Source organism: Schistocerca cancellata, chromosome 3 (genome assembly GCF_023864275.1).
Source record: "Schistocerca cancellata isolate TAMUIC-IGC-003103 chromosome 3, iqSchCanc2.1, whole genome shotgun sequence".
Classification (NCBI taxonomy): domain Eukaryota; kingdom Metazoa; phylum Arthropoda; class Insecta; order Orthoptera; family Acrididae; genus Schistocerca; species Schistocerca cancellata.
In genome coordinates, this window is record NC_064628.1 from 548315014 (window position 1) to 548325280 (window position 10267).

At 40.9% G+C, this 10267-nt stretch overlaps 1 protein-coding gene across 1 annotated transcript in view; it reads right to left on the reverse strand.

Annotated features, from left to right (window-relative positions):
• The window catches only part of LOC126175389 (2-oxoisovalerate dehydrogenase subunit beta, mitochondrial), a 421798-nt gene extending 411815 nt beyond the window's left edge, over positions 1 to 9983 (reverse strand). The window contains exon 1 of the mRNA XM_049922170.1: positions 9980 to 9983. The gene's annotated coding sequence lies outside the window, so the exon portion shown is untranslated. The remainder of the gene's footprint in view (positions 1 to 9979) is intronic.
• Positions 9984 to 10267: the final 284 nt, after the last annotated feature.

Below are 10267 nucleotides of genomic sequence, written 5' to 3' on the forward strand. Positions count from 1 at the left end.
AGGCTCCAGAGTTTGGAACATTAGCTTTCAATGTGCCATATGATTGTTTACAATAAATGTGTGTTATAGTCTTCATTTTTCTGTAACCTATTATTTTAATGGATTTATGTTTAATTTTGTGATTTTGTTTTGTGTGACAAATATTTTGTTACGTTAATCTTGTTTACTTACTGCGGCCAATCGAGGCTCATGACTGCGGCCTTTGGGTACTCCAGAGCCAGAATTCAGTCCCCAAACTGATCCTCCAGGGCGTCAAACACTCTCCTGCTTCGATGGGCTCCGTCTTGCATGACCCACATAGTGTTGAAATTAGGTTCAGGTTGGATAATGTGGATGAAACCATCTTCCAAAACCTTCACGTACCGTTCGGTCGTCACCGTGACATCAAGGAATATCGCACCGATTATTCCGTGGCTGGATATTGTACACCACACAGTCACTCGTTGAGTGTGAAGAGACTTCTCGGTAGTGAGATGAGGGTTCTCAGTCCCCCAAATGCGCCAATTTTGTTTATAAGCGAACCCATCGAGATGAAAGTGGGATTCGTCGCTAAACAAACATGTCAATTCCCATCATGCCCCTCGGCCAAGCGCGCGCGCGCGCGCTTGTGTGTGTGTGTGTGTGTGTGTGTGTGTGTGTGTGTGTGTGTGTGTGTGTGTCCGTAAGAGATGACACATCTTTAAGTGTTGTGTGCACAGATTTTTACTTCGGTGAAGCTACTTTACACTACGGTACTGTGCTGGGTGATCAGTTGTCCGTATTTTGGCTGGTTTATGTGATATCGTTTTTGTGATAAAGACATTTGTCTACTGTAAGTTTTACTAGCTTAAATTACGTTTGGCTGCTGTTTGGTCTCGGCAAACAAATTTGTAAGAAAAAACAGATTGTTACAGTAACCACTGATGGTGCTTCGAAATAAAGCGAAAGGCTTATTGTCTAAGCAAGGCTTTGTTTACTGCCGCAAAAGGTGTTATATGGCCTATATTAAAATTTATCTTGCGTAATTCCCTGTTTGATATCTTACTTTATAGTTTTCCCAATTGAGAATTACTGCTTGCATCCAATACGGCCGCTACCAATATGGCAGTCTTGTTGGTAATATAGCCTCATAGGTCTTCCCCCTATTCCATCTCATACTGCTCTTTGTGTTGCAGGTTGGTTCCACACTTAGAGACCACGCTGTAGATATCGCGAACAGTAAGTGTATTAACACTTCTGAAGCTGACCCTTTCTTTAAGAATGACAAACATTCCTCTCAGAAATAAACAGCAAGACACATACCCGCTGTACAACATAAATTAACGGGGAAACGCGAATGACGGAAGAAACATGTACAGGGTGGCGCACAAGTCACTGGACATTGATTTAAATAAAAGATTGAATTTATGTTTCATTACAAATGGTTCAAATGGCTCTGAGCACTATGGGACTTAACTTCGGAGGTTATCAGTCCCCTAGAACTTAGAACTACTTAAACCTAACTAACCTAAGGACATCACACACATCCATGCCCGAGGCAGGATTAGAACCTGCGACCGTAGCAGCAGGTAGTAGTGCCTAGAACCACTCGGCCACCCCGGCCGGCTGTTTCATTACAAATACAGACAATGCTTAGAATTATTTTTTACGTTCAAATTATTTCCTGTCTTCATTAATACATCTATGAAGTTTTTTTTAGAACACTGTTATACGCTCTATGGGATAGTGTGTATCACTGTTTAAATCATGAAATGCGTCGTGTATGTAGTCTTTTAGTTCAGAAATGGTATTTCAGAATAAACAGAGTCGTTGACGACACCTCATAGGAAAAAATCCATGGGCGTGATATCTGGTGAAAGTGAAGGCACGTCAATATCTGCCCTTCGACCAATCACTTTTCTTTGGAAAGTTTCGTTTAAATAATCGCGGACGGTAGTGGCGTAATGTGATGGAGCACCGTCGTGTCGAAAGTAAATTTCTTGAAAGTTTTCAGTACACTACAACGTAATTATAAAACATATCCAAATAGTTATTTCCTGTCACTGTTCTTTCAAAAGTATGGTCCAAGTACGCCAAACGATGATACTGCCCCCGAAACACTCACACCAAGTTGATTTAGTGTTTGTTCTAACAAAATATTTTCGTTGTCGTGTAGCAGTACGTGCAGTTATGTCTTAATTTGTCCACTTAAAACTGGCCTCGTCAGACCACAATTTTTTTGAATAGGTTAAGATCATGTTTATGTTGGTCAAACTGAAGATTCCGAGCTGGATCACCAAGTAACACATGTAGTAAACATGGAATGTAGACTTTAAATTTCTGGTTGTGTCAACCCCGCGCGGTCTTGTCACGGTTCACGCGGCTTCCCCCGTCGGAGGTTCAAGTCCTTCCTTGGGCATTGGTATGTGTGTTTTGTCCTTAGTGTAAGTAATGTGTAAACTTAGGGACCGATGACTTCAGCAATTTGGTCCCATAAGAACTTACCACAAATTTCCAAATTTTCTGGTTGCGTCACATTCTTTGTACTGACCTTCGTGATAAATCTAGCTCAGTTGCTACTCGTGTGGTTGATTTTCGCGAGCTTTGGATCACAGCTAAACATATCCGCAGTTCATTTTCTTCAGTTGTGGTTGTTGTTGGGGGGCCCGACCTTGGTGCATCCGTAACAAATCCACGTTCTTCAGATCTATCTCTTGTGTCTCACACAGTTTGTCTAGACAGTGATTTTGATCTAAAATGTCTTCCTCATTCATTAACAACTCCTCATTAGTACCACTTTTACAAAATATTTTTAACGCTAAAATACTTTTTTCTTTCTTTAACATCATGACAATTCAGAAAACTAGGCTGTAAATATGTCCCACAGTTCACGCTTTGAACAATTAACTAGTTTGGTTATTGTGTTTATTTTCTTTGTTATTGCATTGAATACCAACTTGACAATGGGTAATTATCACCATTTGGTAATAACTTGACGGGTTAAAACATCCTACTGTACTACGTCTTACTGTTACTTTTGTTTTCTTTTAACCAACTGTCCAGTGACTTTTGCGCCACCCTGTATATGACTTCGCAACAAATCAAAATAGACAAATGATGCTGGATGTTTCAATTAACTAAAATTTAGCAGCGGGTGACAATATGTCACGTTGAAGAGTAACCATTCGCGGTTATTAACTCCCTTTCAAAGGTGCAACGCCTGTGACGAAAAAGCACAGTGTCCGAAATCATTTCACGTGCAGAGCACTCAAGCTTGCACGTGGAACATTCTTTCCCGAGTTAAGCTTTCTCAAATTATTGAATTTCCTCGTGTTTGTCACTTGCGTGTTATTCTAATGCAAATGAACGAAAAAAGCTTAAAATGTGGTTTGTAAGCGATGTTTAAGCTAAAGCGTATTTTTCCGGAAGAAGGAATATACCTTCACTCTTACCTCACTTGAAATCTGTGGAAACACTTTGGAACGGCTGTTTCTTAAACATACGCTTCGTAGACGATCTGATTCGTGTATACATGGAGGAGGAGCGTTGAAATATTTCGAATGCAAAAATATTCAGAATACTGAGGCTAAGAATAAAATCACAGAACCTTTACATCTTTTCTCGTTGCTTCCCTCAACAGCATCTGTAGCAAGACGTTTTTATTACTTTAGGCGGATAAAGCAGCCACCTGGGGATAACGTTCCCCAAGAGCGTTTCTCAGACGGCATTTTCATCCATAAGGAAGTGTACTTCAGGAAACTGTATAAAAAACCACTTACACAACCAGTCCGGAAAGTTCGAAAACTTCATTGCGACAAATCCATGCCACACCGAAGAAAATATATACATACATGTTTATCAACTTATTCTTTTTAAAGAGGTAGTTTTCTGGATGACATAATGAAACCCAATAGGGAGGCAACAACAAAAGGAACATTAAATGTTCAGAAATATTATTGATTAGTTCTGGTAACTGGTCTATCAGTTCACCCAAAAACAATATAAACAATTCAGTTTTGCATAAATTTGTGTATCTGACTTCAGTAACAGGGCACGAGGAAAATAAAGTTCCTTTATTTGGAAACTGCACATTAGTGATATTCTCGAACTCTTAAATACAGCGTTTGATTTTCGTGTGATTCCTGATTTCCATGATAAAAACTTCAAAGCTGGTTTACTTAGCGTACTTCCGTTCATTAATGTCACAAGGAACAACTGGGCAGTTCTACATTTAGACAAAATTATTATTTGCAAAGAAACGTAATATAAGGATAATGCCATATTTCCATCCTAAAAGTTTGTGTTGGTGTTTTTTTTACAAAACTAGGAGTTGTAATGACCATCCTACTACACATCTGCTTATTTATGAGGTTTGTCTTGAAAAACCAGTCTTACAAAAACGAAAGTACTTTTCGTAACTACAACGTTACGAAGGAAAATGACGCGCAGTAACCACAACTGTTCCGTAGAGCGGAGCACAGCACACAACCGTAAAGATATTCGACCACCCATCTTGTGAATTAAAGGTTCTAGTAGAGAATGAAAATAGTTTTAAAACCAAACTTAAATCACTTCTGCTTTACAATTCTTTCTCACCTCAGAGACGAATTTCTGAATGGATGATATCTATGATTGAGTTAAATTTATCAACTTTGATTGTCGATTAATATTTGACAGCACGATAGAACAGAGAAAATGTGGGAGTGAACTGTGAATGTGTGAAGGATACAATTATTCACACTTCTCAGTAGAATACAAGAAGAAAGAATACTAAAAGGCGTTTAGTCATAAACATCAAATGGTAGAAGAGGAATACAAAGGAAAGTTGGTAACAAGATCGGAGCAGGAGAAATGCTTTAAAGAAGTTTTTCAAACCTTCGGGCACAGAAGTTCAAAATACACTGATCAACCAAAACATCACCTTGCTAACAGCAGCGATTCTCAAGTGCTTGATACGTTTCCAGAATTTTGTTGGACTAGACGTCCACGCACAGATCACTAAATTCCCGTACAGTAAGCGTCAGTGATTTGTACGCGCGGACCTTGTGCTGGTAGCTTCCCTGATGTGCTCCATCATGTCCAGATAAAACGAATTTCCCAGATGTGCTCAATTATGTTCAGATCAAGGCATCAGTGTTACCTTCTGAAAGGCGCGTGTTGTGATTAAAAGTAATGACCACTCTCTTAAGTAGTGAGCAGTAACAGTTAACCACTGAAATCACCAAGCTATGCGAAAAGTGTTACACGCAGGCATTTTTATAAGTCGACTGATTCCAGCTGTGAGCCATTTCTACTATAGTCACAAGACATTACGTTTTCTTTTTGTATTGTGAAGTGCACAGTTTTACATTTCTGAACATTCAAGGCAAGTTGTCAATCTTTCCTACACTTTGGAATCTTGTCAAGATCTGAATATCTGTGCAGCTTCTTTCAGACTATTTCATTAGAGGCAATGACACCCTATGGGAAAATCTGAGGTCACTATTAAAATCGTTCTCAAAATTATTAATACATATTCAACATGAACAGCAAGGGACCCGACACGCATGCTTGGGGTACACCCGAAGTTACTTCAACTGTCGAAGACTCTCCATACAAGATAACTTGCTGCAACCCCGCTAATAAAAGCTTTATAATCCAGTCGCTTAATGCATCTTAACATTGTACTTTTCATAAAAAACGTAGGTGTGGTTTTAGTTCAAATTCTTTTTCGGAAGTAAAGAAATACCGCATCTACCTGACGATCTTCCCCCGTGATTCAAAGTACGTCGTGTCAGAGGAGTGCGAGTTCGGTTTTACGTAATCGATGTTTTTGAAATCTATGCTGGTTGGCATGGAGGAGGTCATTCTGCTCGAAATACCTCATTACGTTCTAAGTATCTACAAAAAGTCGATGTTGAAGATATTGGACGGTAGTTTACTGGATCATTACTTGTAGATGTATGCTTTCATGTAATTAATGGGCACAATTTTTTGTTCGAGGGATATACGATAGCCCCTCTTAACAAGATGGGCTAACTCGGCAACAAATTGAGTACAGAATCTGAAAGGAATTCCATCGCGGCCTGAAACTTTGTCTAGTTGTAATTATTTCAGCTGTCTCTCGGCGCCCATGATACTAACATACATTTCACTCATATTCCCAGTGGTACGAGAATTGGGGTAATACCCCTTTACAGAACATCTGAAAACGGAGTTAAGCCTTTCCTGCTTTTGCTTTGGTGCTCTCAGTTTCAGTTCCTGCCTTATCCCCGAGTGACTGGACGCTGACTTACATACGGCCGGATTATCTTTGGGTTTTGTGAAATGTCTTTCGCAATATTGTGTTACAGTAATCATTGAAGGCTTCGCAAATTGATTTCTTGACAGCCAAACGCATTTCATTCAGCGTCTCTGTACCCCACAAATGTTGCGACAAACTTTGAGGGTTTGTAGAAGTTGTCTTCAGGAACAAATCTATGACAGGAATCCGTGTATAGGAACGTGCCACGATGGCCAGTGGAGAAGAAATAGTTACTGCGTAGAAAGGCCTTGTCACCTATGAATTCGAGGCTCTGCTGCCTTGGTGGATGACGGTGCTGAACACGGGTTTCGACCAGCAGTTTATTTTTCTCCTGGAACGCTCTGAAATTACAGGAGAAAAATAAACTGCAGTTGGAAGCTTTAGTCTGCAGCTGCCACCCACCAAGGAGACAAGGCCTTTCTACGCAGCAGCTAACCTCGTCTTCTCCACTGGTGATCTTAGCAGTCAGTAGCGATCCGTGAACAGTAAACAGCATTGCGTGACGTTCCGTGTAGAAAGTCACGTTTGCAGCCGAAGCAATGGCGTGGTGGCAGGCGCCGGCGCCTGTAACTTCGACGCTCTGCAGCGTCCTTGGGTGACGTTTCAGGACACGGGTTCCTCCGCTCCTTTCGTTCTTCAAAGCAACCCTCTACGACCCCTCGAAGTTTGTCGCAACGTTTGTGGTACTCCTCGTACAGCCTTGATGCTTTGTTTCATACGTATTATGCAGTAGTTTGTTTCGTTGTACATTTCTTTAGAGTCCCTCTCATGACCAACTTCTACATATCTGTTCAGTGCGTGGTCAACTATGCTTCTAAACATGAACCATAGTTCCTCAACATCAGGACTTATGTTGGGCCGAGGCTCCGGCGTGTCTCGTTTTGCTACTTCCTTTCCGGAAGTACTTGATACATCGCGACATTTCGCTTAGCACTGTTGTGTGGAATTTTTCGGTCGGCAGAACTCTCTTCAGTTCGGCAGAATCGAGGTGTCAACGCTCTTTAACCTTCGCCATTTGTCTGTGGTTTGAACGACGTCCACAGGTCCAGTGCCTGTTTGCACAGAAAGAGGCAGTCTAGCGATCTAGCGCCACAGGTCTTTAGAAACGATGGGATTGGCAGAAGAGAGGCATGAGAATTCTCAATATATATTATTCACTCGCATAAGCGTCGGGTACTGCAAATTTGCTATGAAAAGATATAACACTACCATGAAGCAAGAATTTATAGATCTAATTAACAGTGATAGAGTAACAAATTATAACGATCGACAGATGGGGTTCATTGTTCTGTACATCAAAAAGAATGTTGTGCTAAATTTGCAGGTGTGCTGCACGTGAAGAAACTGGTGGTGCGAAAGTAAAATTTCTGAAGCCGCACACATTCCACTGTCAGTTGCAACAGTTTTCGAGGGAATTGAACGAAAGGTATGGAGACTTTATATATTGCTGTAAAGTACGTTGGTTAAGTCAGAGGACATGCCTAGAACGATTTTTCGATTTAAAACTCGCTATTGTCGAATTTATGAGGGATAATGAGGTTCAGGAACGAAGACGAACATCTGGAATGGATTGCAGACGTAACATTTTAAATTAACTTCACTGTGCACATCCCGCAGTAGGATGGTGGTTCAAATGGCTCTGAGCACTATGGGACTCAACATCTTAGGTCATAAGTCCCCTAGAACTTAGAACTACTTAAACCTAACTAACCTAAGGACATCACACACACCCATGCCCGAGGCAGGATTCGAACCTGCGACCGTAGCAGTCCCGCGGTTCCGGACTGCAGCGCCAGAACCGCTAGACCACCGCGGCCGGCTCCGCAGTAGGACATTGCAAGGTGAGACACAAGCTCTGATTTGTTGGGGATGAATTTTTAAACAAATCGCGTTACAAAAGGGACACATTCTGACAAATGCAGTTCAGTTCCATAAGCTCACTGCCGTTAAAACCTGAGTTTTGACGAGGAAGACACTGCCAATCTTACATCCGTTTTATAGCTGTTTTCGAGACCAACTGCCGATTAGTTGAAAGCGCCCCTGTGCATGTGCAGATGTAATTGATTGACCTGCAAAGTAATTATTCTCGTTTTAATGACAAATCCTTTTACGTTAAAACATACAAGGATGTCTACATTGGTTTTCTCAGGTAGAATTTCGACGTCTCCATAAAGGGGTTGCTAAAGTGCTACAATATTTCCGTTATGAAACTAAATGACTCAAGAACACATGGCAACCCGAGTGTGAAAATCTGTGAGATTGCCTGCGTCTGTCCGTATGCTAACTGTATCAGATAAAAATTACGTTTTCAGTACACTGAAAGTAATTAAATAACACTGGAAACCTAGTTTGTTTGTGATGTAAGTTGTTGAGAAATGTGAAATGCATAACCCAACTTGTATGCAGTGCGACTTCACTGCTGCGCATTCGCAATTCCTCCTCTCTGCTCCCTCTTCGCGTTTGCTGTTGCGTGGTGGTGGGGGAAGTGTGCAGTGAGGCTGAGAGCTGTTGTACTCATGCCAGGCCACGGCTCACGAACCGAAATCTTGAGCTGCTCCTGATCTACATGCGTCTGCCCTAAGAAGCTCCTCATTGCTCCATTGCCTAATTTTATGAACATACAAATCTTTCTAATTACTGTAATTTCCCTTTGTACTTTGGTATTCCTTACTGCTGGTAACTGCCTCATGGTCGCTGATGCCAGTCTCGATGTGATAGCAGTTTCGATGTGAACATCCTTAAAGAGGTCAGGTCTGCTTGTTGCCATTAGAGCTGGCACAGTTCCATCGTGAGAGGGGTTTCAAAACTATTTGTTCTAGGCAGTTTCCAGAGACTGCATTTAGTAATGCTGACAGGGTGTCTCGTCACTTCCTCCACTAACAAAGCTACAGTTATCCCTATTGATTGTTGGACGATTAAAATGTCCTGTTACAATTATTGTATTATTTAACAACTTATGTACAAACGAACTCAGGTTCTCTCTCAAGTTTAGAGTAACAACAAGAGATGAGTCTAATAGTCGATAGAAGGATCCAATTATTATTTTAAGCCCGCTCTTGATTCCCAGTCTTGCCCTAACGGTCTCGCACGCAACTTCAATTTCCATCCAAATGGATTTGAATTTATTTTCTATTGGGACACATACGCTTCAATTTTCCCCAAAGAGCTCAGTGCTGGAAAATTCATATTTTAGCCAGCTAGTCTCTAGTGTTACGTGAGCTTCACTGCTTTTCAGAAATACCTCAAACTCTGGTACTTTGTTACGAATGCTTCGGCAGTTAACGACTAGAATTTTAATGCTCTCACCTTGGAGGGGGTGGGAGGGGCGGTCGTTTCTTTCGTCTTTGCAGCTGTCATTATTTGGACCAGATGGAGTGTCTCCTAATCAAAAAAACCTAGTGAGAAGTGTGCACCCTAAACACCTACAGCTACCACGGTAGATGCCTCTGATGTGTAGTGCACACATGACACATTGTGAATCTACAGTTTACAATGTCATACAACTATGAAATGGGCTGGAGTGGCAAATATTTGAGTATTACATCGTGAATAATGAAGACAGTGATCCCAAACTGAAAAAGTGTTTGCCGTCTGTTCATAGCGTCCAGACGTGCAGCTGAGGATGTCTCCATAGTTTTGTAGTTATTGAATTTAAATAAAAAGAATAATTAAACCATTTGAATGAACATATGAATTCTGCATATCATTTTTACGTAACATCATAGTAACGTGCGACATCACTCCGAACGATATTTAACAAACATCACTCTGCGAAACAGCACCTGTCGATATACCTTATCTGCACCTGAAACCTAATACAGTGCTAAAAAACTGCTTATTACTAATATATTATGAATAACGTAGTACCTGATTTCGGATGCGTCAGAATATCTATAGGCCATGAGGCGAACACGCAACATACAATAATATGGCTGCCATATAGTATTGCACCATCTTACACATTGATTACAAAGAATGAGAGATAAATATCGCAATAATTCCGAAAGAGGCAGACCGATGACCGAT